General features: G+C 31.3%; 1 long non-coding RNA gene across 4 annotated transcripts in view; it reads right to left on the reverse strand.

Moving 5' to 3' along the window:
- The window catches only part of LOC111552343, a 573,045-nt gene that overhangs the window by 465,583 nt on the left and 93,516 nt on the right, over positions 1–13,946 (reverse strand). For 3 of the 4 annotated variants that reach the window (XR_002734613.1, XR_002734615.1, XR_002734612.2), the window contains one exon: positions 2,305–2,355. The exons of the other annotated variant lie outside the window; for it this stretch is intronic. This is a non-coding gene — a long non-coding RNA (uncharacterized LOC111552343). Of the gene's footprint in view, positions 1–2,304; positions 2,356–13,946 lie in introns of those variants that run through there. 4 annotated transcript variants of the gene reach the window in all.

Below are 13,946 nucleotides of genomic sequence, written 5' to 3' on the forward strand. Positions count from 1 at the left end.
CCGATACTAAAATTATTATTTTGCTTAGTTGAAGTTGCACACCATATCTATATCATTAATCTTGGTATTTTTTTCCAAGTTGTATATACAACCACGTCAATCATATTTACTAGATAGAAGATTATTATGAGAATACCAGAGATCTTTCATCCAAAACCTTGTTGAGGATAAAATTGTGATAGTATTGTGGTGATTTTATTTATATCTTTCAAGTCATAAAAAAATCTCATTTTTATTATTAATAAAAATATTATTCCATTTACAGATGAATAACTCCTCTCTGATAAAATGATACAAAGTTTAAAAATTTGCAATAACCGTTTCAATTAAATTTGTATGTAAAGGGTCAGTATTTTTCTTTAGTTGTTAAAATGACAACATGCTTCATAGTTTCCACAATGGTACAGATAATAGTGTTATAAAAACATTGATAATTTTGCAGATTAGGAAAGAAACTGAAAATATCATCTATCATTCAGCAAACGTTTCTGAGAACTTCACTTGTACCAAGTTATGTTTAAGGAACTGAGGGTTTGACAGGGAATCAATCTCCTTACTATCTTTTCTAGCTCTCATGGGTGTAGATGGTACTTCTCATGCTCATGCCAAGCGTATGTACAATCACATATATTTTAAATTTTGTTTTTAAGAAATATACACAGTTTTTCACCTATTTTATTTTTGTAATTCATCCATGGTAAAATATGAATTCTACTTCATTCTATTTTACTGCTAAAAGAATATTTAGTTGTATACCTCTATTCCAATTTAGGTATAAATCCTCTTATAAATGAAGTTGTTTGTAACATATTGCTGTAATAATCAATGTCTCAGTGGTTATAGTTTTATATGTCTTCTTGTGAACATTTATTTTTATTTATTTATTTGTTTGTTTGTTTGTTTGAGATGGAGTCTTGCTCTGACATCCAGGCTGGAGTGTAGTGGCACAATCTCGGCTTACTGCAACCTCTGCCGCCCAAGTTCAAGCAATTCTCCTGCCTTAGCCTCCCGAGTAGTTGGGATTACAGGCACCCACCAACATGCCAGGCTAATTTTTGTATTTTTAGTAGAGATGGGTTTCAGCATCTTGGCCAGGTTGGTCTTGAACTCCTGACCTCGTGATCCACCCATCTCGGCCTCCCAAAGTACTGATATTGCAGGCGTGAACCACCACACCTGGCCAAACATGTTTATAAGTAGTTACTATTGGGTGAGCAGTTACAAACGTTTTTACCTTAACTAGATATTGTTAAATTCTTTCCCAAAATTGTGTTGCCAATGTTCATCCCTATTGGCAGTGTCTGAGAATTTCTGATTGCTCCATGTTTTCCTCAACTTGTGGTATTGCCAGTCTTCTCTAATTCCTTTTCTATTTCTTTCTTTCTTTTTTTTTAATCCTTCCTCTGTATTTCCTTGTTCTTTTTCTTTCCTCCTTTTCTTCCTTCCTTCCCTTTTCCTCCTGCCTTCCCTCCTTCTATTTCTTCCTTCCTTGCTTCTCTTTCTTCCCTAGTTTTCTTCCTCTCCCCCATCCCTTTATTTGTTAGACATGAAATGTTATATTATTATATGTGCTTATATTTCTAAGATGGTATGTAAGGAGGTGCAGATTTTCTTATGTTTATCGTATGTATTTTTTTCTCCAAATAGACCATCAATATGCTTTTGATTATTTCTTCAACTAGATTCATTCTTCTTAATCTGTAGAAGGTTTTAATTTGTAAAAAAGTATTATAAATGATACTGGTAGATTTTATTTGCTAAAATGGTACATATAAATACAAGCTGCAATGATCTGGTCATTTGCCAAGAGAGAATTATAGGTATTTTCCACTCACTAAATAGAAGTAAATTCAGATATCTGTTAACCACATTTTATTTCCTTTCCCTCTCCCCATTACCCTAACTTCTAGCATGACATGTGTTAACAGCAATGAACCTTATGTTTTACTATGTATGTTATAAAATGTAAAAGAGGGAGAAAGTAGTGCATAGGAAGGTTAAATAATTTTTCTAAGGGAATAGATCTATCCAGTGAGTAAGAGTAAGCCAGTTTAACTTAGGTTACTGGGCTTCAGAGTGTATATGCTTACCTATTTTGGCACCTGTCTTTGAAATTATCATGAAAAAATTATTTGACAAACAACAAAAAATAAGCTAACCCTAGCAAATATTGAATCATTATTATTCTAATAAATGGATTCTCCTTTTATTATTAGATTACTTGAGCAGAGAAGATGTTGAAAATGGAATGGAAAGGGTCAAATAAAGAAGAGAGATATTTAATCTATATATTTAAATATATCCATTTATTTATGATGTTGTTCATTGTTTTCTTTATTTCACCACTTCACTATTCTGCAAAAAAATAACATAAATGCAAAATTTGTAATAGTATGTTGCCAACCTATCAGGCAAGTGAAATAAATGAGACAAAACTTAAAGTATAATGGTAGAAATCTATGTTAGTAAATTTCAACAATTAGAAGTAGAATTATTAAAGCAACAGAACTCCTGTGATTACATGTTTCAAAAATAAAAACAGGATTTGATTCCAATAAATATTCTAAATTACTACATATATTTGGCAATATATTGATGAGTTAATATTAAGATTAGTATAGATTTTAAATTTCTACATTTTTTCTCAACTATAAACAAAGTTCATTATCTTATGATGAATCTTTGTAATTACTTTCAACACTGAAAATTCTAAAATCAAAAAAGATATGAGAAAATCTTATTGAAGCCCTTGGACAACCATGTACTTGTTATTTAATAATTAACATATATTTAATTATATGTGTGCATATAAATCATATGTAATATATATCAAATTATTATGTGCATTGGTTTACTTTTTCAACAGTATTTTAAATTAACTACATTTTTACTGTTTCTCTCTTTTTTTTATTGCTTTTTCCTCATTTCCTACCTCTTGCTAGAATATTTTTCATTCTGTCTGAAAACATCCTTTAATATTGACTTTAATGCATGCTTATTTATGGCAAATTTTTTCAGGTTTTGTTTGCCTGAAAATACCTTGTTTTCTTGAATAATATTTTCATATTCTAGATTAGTGATTATTTTATTTTTGCACATAAGTATATTATTCTATTCAGTAGTAGCGCTTGTTTTAAGATAATTTTTAAAAATAAAATTATCTCTTGTCTTGTTTTTAGCATGTTTCTACCAATTGGTTCCTTTTTAATAGGCTTCTTGTGATTCAACGAACTTCTTAAGACAGTAGCTCTTAGGTTTTACCAATTATTTTTGGTTATGTATACCGATTATACTGAACTATCTCAATTGAGGCAATCAATGCAACATAATTATTACCAAGTTTAAAATAATTTGTAACTCCTAAAGGTATAAAATATGTATATAACAACTATTTAAGAATTTTAAGCTTCACAATGTTACGTATGAAATAGAGGAAATTATATTTACTTTTACAAATCAAATGTTCATATTGCTTATTAATCTTAATGTAAAAAATCTTTATTGTGCCTGATAAATGAGTCAATATGTGAATTTAAAGCAGAGTATGTGTTTTTAAATATGACTCTTTAAATTACTAAGAGGTAATGCATCACTGTATTAACTTAAATAGCATATAGCTCTAAATATTTTACTCAAATTCAGCATCTACCAGAATATAAAAATAGTGTTTGTGTTTATAAAATAACAAATAGCCACTTGGCAAAACAGAAATTTCAATTAACTAATTATTCTGTCAATGATCTAAATCTATTTTAGTGAATATTTGATTAAAAGGCTAGATTAGCTTTACCAATAACCTCAGGTTATTTGGTAATTGTGTTTAGATTCTGTGATAGTTTATTCTATGCCTGATTTACCAGTCATAAATTGTGTATAAAACTTTTATAGAGTTTTAGCTACTTTTACTAAGATTATCTTCTTTGTGGTCTGCACATTAGTTTTGATGAGAAAATTTATAATTTAACATTCAGATTAGAGTCTTCATTCTGGAACAAGTATATTGGTTAGAAAATCACAAATCTGTATTTGAGTTTCAGTAGACTTAAAATCATTAAAATAATCAACTTTAGGCAGTTAGTATATATCTCTAAGTCACTTAAGCAGAATACCATGAAATTGCATTTCTGCTACTTTGAAACGCAAGAGTCTTTTAGATCTGATGTAAACAATATAAAAAGTAAAAATTCTAATTAACTCATTTCTGACATTAGCTTACTCAGTATTCAGAGATATTGCTTATTCTGATGAAAGAGAACCTTTGAGTTATAAAAGAACATTCTGCTATCATAATCACAAATACAATTCCCAGCGTTGTTCCATTACAGCCAGGCAATTGGTTTTTTGTTAGACTATGATATGAAATACAAGCGATATTTGAATACATTGGTCAAGTTTTCGGTTTATACATAATCACATATTCTTATAATTGACTGGGCCTTACAGATTATACAATCTCTACATTTTTCACATGAGAAAAATAAGAATATGGGAAAATAGCCATCCTATTTTTCTTTTTTACTAATATAACACCAATTTTATTTGCATGCCAACATACTACTTTAAAATATTCATATACTCACACTACTTTGTTGAGACAGATATCACACTGATAGCTAATGATGTGTTAGCAGATATCTAGTGGATAGAATTCCCGGATTATTTCCTCATAAAAAGGATAGATTCAGCTCATTTTGCCTTTAGTCTTTTTTGTTTATTTTTTCCTGCCTAGGGGTCACATGGCTTATTAGATGTTGGAGCAGCTGACTTGCAACCAGGCATATAACATGAACATGCTAACGTTGCTGGATTACAAAGAAATGTAATATCTACTTGACCAGTTGCAGGTTGGACGGCTTAGCTCTGGGCCTCTTTTTTATGATAAAAATATAATCCTATTAGGGAAACCACTGCAGCTAGCTTTCTTTTTTATGCAACTACATTTATTTTTAACTAATATAGTCATACTAGTATAGTGGCATTGATAGAACTTGCACTTAGCACTAACAAGTCAATAGAATACTGTTTCCACTCAACTATATTGTCTATAAGCATTCATGTTTCAGTGGTCACACATTTGCATACCATTGATAGTAAAAACTAAAAGGATGAAAGAAGAAATATTTACAAAGCAAAATTTAATTATAATTATGATATAATAATTATGATATCTTATATCCTTTTTTTTTTTTTTTTTTTTTTTCTCTGAGACAGAGTCTCATTCTACTGCCCAGGGTGCAGTGGCTGCTCACTGCAACCTTGAAGTTCTGGGTTCAAGTGTTCCTCCAGCTTCAGTCTCCAGAGTAGCTGGGATCCAGAGTAGCTGGGATTATAACACATCCAGCTAATTTATTTTTATTTTTTATAGAGACAGGGTCCTGCTATGTTGCCCAGTCTGATCTTGAACTCCTGGCTTCAAACAATCCTCCTGCCTCGGCCTCTCAAAGCATTAGCATTACATTCATGAATCACGCCACCCAGCCTTATATATATTTTGAAGAAAACAGAAGAGAAGAAGTTGAGTTTTAGAATAGCTTTTCTGTGAAATATTATACAAATTCTTACTCCCCTGAGTAAATAATCATTCTTTTCTATCAGATGATGCTTTCTGCTTCCCAGTTATCTGCTTCCCCTAGACGAAGAATGCTGAAGTCACCCCAGTCTTTTCCTGCTTCTTAACTTTTCCGATGATTTAATTATTTTTCAACCCTTTTACTTATTTCTCTCAGCGTTTTTCAAATGTATGGTATCCTCTTGACCATGGGTAGTCAGACTTTCATTGCTAATGAACTAAATCATTGCAATGTTATTATCTCTAGTATTCTTGCTTTCAGTATTTTCCTGATCTAATATATTCTGCATAATGTTGCAAATTAAAAACCTTTCTGAATGCTAACTCTAATTATGTCAACATATCCACTTTATGTCACACTCAAAAATGTACACACACTACTGAAAATTATAATCTAATATTGGTTTGTTTTTATAAGAGTATTTAACCACTTCAGACATACATATTTTACTATATTAATTTTCCATTCACCATCACTGATTTATTTACCATGATTATTTTTCACCCACTTTCTAAATCCATCCAAAGTAGACTCTTCCTCATTCTCTGCATATGGATTTGAATTTTCTACTTCTTTTTCTAGGTTCCCTCGATTTGTCTACACAAAACGCTCTTTCATTTCCCTATGTTCAAACATATAATACCTCCTTCATAAAGCCTTTCCTTATTTTCAAATACTTTGATTAAGAATAACATATTCTTTCAATAGATTGTTTTTTACAATATTAGTTTGTTTTGTCTGCTCATTTTACTTACTGATGAAACTAGTATTTTCTAACCTGTTTAAAGAGCATTCAGAAATCCATATTGCATGTAGCATTTCACAAGAAGATTTAGAAACCTGAGTAACTATCTTAAATAGATATTCTCTAAACTTACTTATATTTTATAAAGATATATTGGCATCAACAATACAGGGTACTTATCAGACAGAAAATAATATCTAGAATACAGCTTGGTCTATAAGCATCTTTAACAAAGAGATGCTTCTGCTCTCTGTGTTTGAAGTTAGGTAGCTTTGGGTTTCAGGAGTCTGAGAAAAGGCTAAGGGCCTTTGTAGACGCAATGTCTACAAATAATTTGTTTAGCTCTGCAGTAAAGAAAGAATCAGATGAATTCTGCCATTCACTTGTTTTCTGTTTGGGAAAATGGTGACAATGGATGATGAACACAGAGGTAGCATGACAATAGAAGGTTTTCACATCTTCCTGGAGTGCTGCTGTTAAGAGAGACTCTCCTTTCACATCCCTCTTTTTACCTCCAATCACATGGTACTGAATGCTCTGTATTCACTTATCTTTAAGACATGAATAAAAGCATACTGAGAAAAATGTTTTCAGAAATGGAGACAAAAATTTTCATTAGTAAAGTTTGGCAATTCGTTTCTGTGCTTCATAATGTTTTGTGCATACTGTTGCATTTCTGTGTTGTTCGGCTCTGTGATTACCATATTTCATCAACTCTCAGCTAAATTTTTTTACATTTTTCTAATTGAGCTATTAAAATATGTCCTATAATCACAATTAGAAAGTTTCTTTACTACACTATATGAGAGATACTCTATGATGCTGTTGTCATTGATTTCACCTAATTTAACTTACCTATCAAAGAAATTTACACTTATCTGATTATCACCTCACTTCAACTATTTCCATGTTTAGCACCCAAATGGAGTATAATGTTAATTTAAATGTGAATTTCTACATGTACCATAAAATGTTTTTTCAAAGATGATTAAGATAAGAAACCAATTTGTATTATATGCTTAGAATATTATCCAGTTGCAAGGAATACAACTGATAGCAAATAAATTGGTAACTCTCCTTAAATAATACAAGTTTTAGAGTTAGGAGAGTTAGGTATAACTATTTCATGAATCAAGAAGGAATGCCATTGAAGTACCAAACTGTTAAATGTCTCCAGGAAATAAAGACCTGAGAGAAATGCTACTTATCATAGCCATTTATAATACTATCAATCCTAAAAGTTTAAAAGAGGCCAAGTGAAATATTTGTTACTAATAACAGAATGATGCCCTAAATTCTTACCAATCACCAAATTAATTTAGAAAAAATATAATCTAAATATATAGAGATCTTAGATTCAAATTTTGATTGGAATACAGAGTAAAATAAGTATATATTTGCATGAATAAATAAATGCTGTTTTCAGGTTTTTTTTTTTAAATTCGTATCTTCTACAGTGTTTCTTCTCTACCCTTAATCTGAATTAAATCAATGCCGAATCTTAGAATAAACATAATTTGTTATTAAACTGGATTTAATGTATTTGAGAATAGATAATATATCTTGTTCATGTATATATGTCAAGGCCTATTATAAACCTTGGTGACCAAAACATGAAAAACAAATGGTTTTTGGTTTCTTTTGGTTAGTTTATTTTAGAGACAAGTTCTTGCTCTGTCACCCAGACTGGAGTGCAGTGTCATGATTATGTTCACTGCAGCCTTGAACTCCTGGACTGCAGAGATCCTCCCACCTTAGCCTCCCAAGTAGCTGAGACTGTAGTCTCAAGCCACCATGCCCAGCCAATTTTTAAATTTTTTTGTATAGAGTCCTGCTACATTGCTCAGGCTGGTCTCGAAATCCTGCCCTCAAGAGCTCCTCCTGCTTCAGACTCCCAAGGTGTTGAGATTGCAGGTGTGAGCTACCATGCCTAGCCACAAATACTTTTTGAATAAATATTAATGTAGGAGAAAAACATAGTTTATGAAAAAAGTGTTATGTGCCCATCCCAACATTGTTTTTATTTGTTCTTTATTTTTTTGGTGTCCCATTAAAGCACTTAGTATGTTTACCTTCATTTCTGCTTGTTTTGTAAGTTTTTTGTTTGTTTGTTTTTGAGATGGAGTTTCACTCTTCTTGCCAAGGCTGGAGTGCAATGGCACGATCTTGGCTCACAGCAACCTCTGCCTCCTGGGTTCAAGCCATTCTCCTGCCTCAGCCTCCTGAGAAGCTGGGATTACAGGCATGCACCACCACGCCTGGCTAATTTTGTACTTTTAGTGGAGATGGGGTTTCACCATGTTGGCCAGGATGGTCTCCATCCCTTGACCTCGTCATTCACCCTCCTCAGCCTCTCAAAGTGCTGGGATTGCAGGTGTGAGCTACCGCGCCAGCCAGTATTTTAATTCTTAATAAGTAATTCATATTACTGTACTATAGAGTCAATTTTACTTAGCGTTACAACCCTTTTATTTATTTCAGTGTTCTTTTTTCCATCCTTCATTATTGAAAATCCAGTTAGGATACTTTCTCTTCTGCCTCTATAACTTTCCTTTATTATTTCTCTTAGTGCAAGCAGGCTACCTATACATTCTCTTTTTGCTTCAATTTTAATTCATATTCAGGTTTAAATATACTTTAGGTGGATATCAAATTATAAATTAGCATTTATTTCTTTAAAGTATCTTAAATATATCACTTATTATCTACTGGTTTTCATCATTTCTATTTAAAAACATACCATTATTATTCCTGCTCTTTTGAAGATAATTGATCTATTTTTCTCTGAATGCTTTTAACCATTTTCTATTTGTTTGAATATCAGTAATTTTACTAGAGTTTGCCTCAGTTTTATCTTTTTGTATTAATTCTTCCTGTTTCTGTACCTTTTTTTGTTTTTATTTCAATATTAGGAGATCTTGAATAGTGTCTTCAAATAGAACTTACTGCCTCCTTTTTTTTCCTCTTCTCCTTCTGGGACTCCAATTGGAATCCTGTAATTTTTCATTCTGTGCCATGAATATTCTATAATCTTCTCTATATTTTTATTCATGTTCACTTCATGTATTCATCTGTATATGTGTGTGTGTATATATGTGTACATATATACACACACATATATATATACACACACTGACTTATCTTTCAGTCTATTAATATTTTATTCAGCTGTGTCTAGTAATAACTCCTCATGAGTCTCAGTTGAAATCCTGGAGTATTTTCCAGGGCTCTTCCTCCTTAGTTGGGACCTAAATAATATTATTTTTTTCTCTCTTTCAGTACTATAAGACTGCCCTGCTGTCAATTTAGCTTCTTAGTTCTTACTTTCAGCTTGCTTACCTAGCTTCTCACACCCTACAGATTAGATATTAAGAACCACTCTGCAAGCAAAGAATCACATGGTGTCAGGTCCACCTTTTCTGTTGATGCCTTGGCTCTGAGATCTTTGTATTTTAATTCTAAGCTACTGTGGAACTCTAATTTTTGTTTCTACAGTTCTGAGTCACTTCAAAAAGCTCTGAACCTCTCCATTTTACTTGGCTTATGGGCCCTGTGCTACTGACAAGTTGGCAAATGCCTCCAGAAGAGAAGTGGCAAACAAACAGGGCTGAAGTCCTTTTGTTGTGTTTTTCCTCTCTGGGAAATTTAAGACTTTGAAGTCCTGACTGCCTAAGTTGCTTTCCAATATCTTCAAACAGCAGTTTTCATTTTTAATCCAGTGTTTATGTTTCCTCATGTTGAGAAATGTCTGATATAAGCTATTCTACCATAACCAGAAAATGAAATCCCTGCAGTTTCCAATCTAGTTTTTAAAAGGTGAGTGGGAATAATCAACAATGACAGTCAATTTAAGAAAACATTTTTAACTTTATAGTATATATAACTAACTGTACAGAGCTTCAGGAAAATCAAAACATATGCTTTTGTGACACATGTTGCTTTTATAATTAACAATAAAGTGTATGTTCTGCTGTATGGATAAAATAATTATAATGTATAATGAGGAAAAGATACACATCACTAGAATAAATCAATGTTTTTTAAAATTTCTAAATCTATTTAAAGAGTTCACTAGTTTCAGTGACCTAAGTTTATTAATACGCTAATTGCCATCTTAATGTGATCAAATAAGATAGATTTTTAAATGCCATCAAACACTGATATTTGCATGTAATCTTCCCTCAATTATGTTATGGTCTTTGCTTTCTCATAATATTTGATTAGGTCTTTGTATTTTATATTCACCCTTCACCATGCAACGCTTAAGCTTACCTCAGCTAAAATCAGAAACACTGCGACATGCTTTGCTCATTCTGGATGAATATAGGTTATTTTTTGCCTTTAGATTTCAACCTTTAGTTTGCATTTTGCTGATAGCTTGCACACTGCAAGATGGTACCTTTTTTTTTTTTTTATTTATTCTGCTGAGAGACACATTGTATGAAAATGGATAAGGTTCAAGTGTCAAGTCTCGTTTTGTTATTCTAATCCTAGCAAGATCCTCCTTTAACTTCTTAGAGAAATGCCAGTTTGAGGGGGTTATATTACGAGGCTCATTTCCTTTTGGTATGGTATAGTCCAAAACAACAATTATTGCTAGTTTCTTTAGCAATGCAAATTTAGTGCTGAATATATATTTTAAATTAGTGAAAATAGACATTACCTTAATTTCTGTTACTTGAGCTATGTGACCCATGTAAAATAGTTTTCTATAAAAATGATACTTATTTGATGAGCTTTTATTTATTTTGTAAGCTTATCAGCAGGGAGTTTTAAAATCTATTTAAACTTACACTAAAAATAAGTATTTTAATATGGATATTGAATAATATGGTTTAAAATTCAAAATATATTAAAATAAGTCTTGAAATTAGGGATGTTGGGAAGTTAAGAATGAGTTTGAGCCAGGCACAGTGGCTCACTTCTATAATCACAGGAAAGATTGGAAGATCATTTGAAACTAGTTGAAAACCAGCCTGGACAATATAGCAAAGGCCTATCTCAAAAAAAAAAAAAAAAAAAAAAAAAAATGCCAAGTGTGGTGGTGGTGGTGGTGGTACATGGCTGTAGCCTTGGGAAGCTGAGGCAGGAGGATTCCTTGAGCCCAGGAGTTCAAGCTGCAATGAGCTATGATAGATGGCACCACCGCACTCCAGCCTGGGCAAAAGAACAAGATCCTCTCTTTAAAATAATTAAAAAATAGCATTTGACTTTCATGTTTTATACACCAATATTTATAGTAGGCCTGGGTCACAGAGGAAACCCTATCTCTAAATAAAAATAATGAGTTTGTAGTTTATAATATCACTTAAATGAGTAGACCTATAAAAAAAGGAAAAGAGGATGTGTATAATCATTTAATAAAAATATTGAAGCACAATTATTTGAAAAATATAAAAATTAGAGTAGTTACAAGTTATATAATTGGAGTAGTTATAAGTTATATATGAAATATGAAAGATGCATGAGGTTTCTATGAGATTATGAAATATCTATCAAAAACCTTAACTTTGACACTATTTTCTTCATTGTTCAGTCCAGAAAGGAAAGATGTATTTCCTTCTGGATACTTAGGGGAAAAATTGCTTTAAGAAAATATATCCTGGATATAATTTTGACAAATTGATTCTCTAAGAGATAAATCTTTGTTATTTAAAATACTAGCCTTCCTCAACAAAGTTGAAGTAGGTCAGAATAACACCAATTTCTTGTATTTCTTAATACATAATACTTTCCAATTAATACACATTTTTCACCTACAATATTTTATTCCTATGGCAATCATGCACTGTATTAAAATTGCAATTGTATAGGTCACTTTTATTGCTTAACATTACATGGGCAATAGAGAGCACAGTCTAGAACTGAATCCATATTGTTTAACTAGGTTGTTTTGTACTTCATCACGATTAACACAATTAACTAAAAGTTAATTAAAGCCTGAATATCCACAGTTTGGGAACTGGACAATGAGTGTACATATATATTATATATATACACACACACGTATACATATATATGTGTGTATATATATGTGTGTGTATATATATCTCTCTTTGATGCATAAGATTACAGAGTGATCATGAATAGTTTTCTTCTTCTTTGCAGCCCCATATGACCTTCATCTTATAATAATTCTTATGCATTTTATCTTATATGGCTAATTCAGTTCTCAAGTGGAGGGCAAAGCAGGGACTACTAACTTACATGTTGATGTGGAGGATCAACATGCTTCCAAGCACCTGTTTACATTTTCATTATCTACTCCACTTTCTTTCCCATACATAAATTTATTTACATGAAAATAAAACTATTTTATAGTAAGAGATAAGTCTTTACTATTCTGATAGATTACAACAGCTTTGGTTGTCTTGTTTGCCATATGGAAATTATGTTCCTAGAGCACATTTTTAATTCCTGAGTCCTTTACTTAAAATCTTTATCATCTCAATTATCTATTAAATAAGAGCTATCACATTATTTAGAGGTCCTCAAAAACCAAATAGCAATGTAACAGCAAATTAGGATTTTTTAGTCATTCCCCTCCATTTCCTCCTGTTGCTTTGACCATGCTTTTCCCTCTGTATGACACATCCAACTGCATGTTATGTCATATGTGTTTCATGAACCATCTCCCTACTCGTATCACCTTCTTTGACCTACTTTTAGATATATTTTTGATAATACTTATCACCTGATGCGATATATATTACAAATATATATATATATTTGAAATTTAAAACTTAAAATCTCAAATCAAATTTAACTCTTCAGTAAAAATTTGACTTATTTTTTTACACATGCTGTTGGTGCATTATTAATTCTGGCTGAATGTGCCATAATTCATCATGGAAGAATTACTTGGAGACATAAAGAATGCATTAAAGATCAGCTGCTATATTGCTGAAAGCAATGCATCAGGGCATGCACATGTTAGTATGAAACACAGAACTGATTAATTGCATATTCTTGTTACAGTAATTTCATAATTTTATGATAATTGCCATCAATTCAAGAACAGACTGTGGCATTTCCTTTATGCAATAAACTTTTCCATATAAGCAAGCAATAATTAAGTTATTAACAGATATTTCATTTACTACAGTTTGGGAAATCTCAAATTATAAGCAATGTATTAAAGTTACCAATACTAGTAAAAGCCCAAGTCCAACTCTCATGATTTAGATAAATTATGTGAAAATAACTGAAGGACCAAAGGTTTCAATATTTTTAATATCTTAATATTTGAATCATTTTACTTTTAAAATTTTATTATATCTACATAACTATTTTACTATATATAATTAATTCTCATTTTGCAGATTGTACTTTCACATTACTGCTCAAATCCTGTCTCTAATGCTAAAATAATGATGGGCCATGTGAATAATGAATGAAGCTGGAGGCAATTCTGTGAAATATTCTTGACCATCCTGTATTTACTGGATAATAATTTTTTAAGTGAAAATTTGAAGAATGAGAAAAAACTCATGATAAAGTAAAACAGCATGAACTTTCTTATTATTACTCAATATTTAACAAATATGTGTCTGTTTCTTACTTTATTCCAGGCACCATGCCAGGATGATGTAGTAATAATAATAAAAATTGCTCCCTAATTCAAATAACTT

The sequence above is a fragment of the Piliocolobus tephrosceles genome, chromosome 10 (genome assembly GCF_002776525.5).
Source record: "Piliocolobus tephrosceles isolate RC106 chromosome 10, ASM277652v3, whole genome shotgun sequence".
NCBI lineage: Eukaryota > Metazoa > Chordata > Mammalia > Primates > Cercopithecidae > Piliocolobus > Piliocolobus tephrosceles.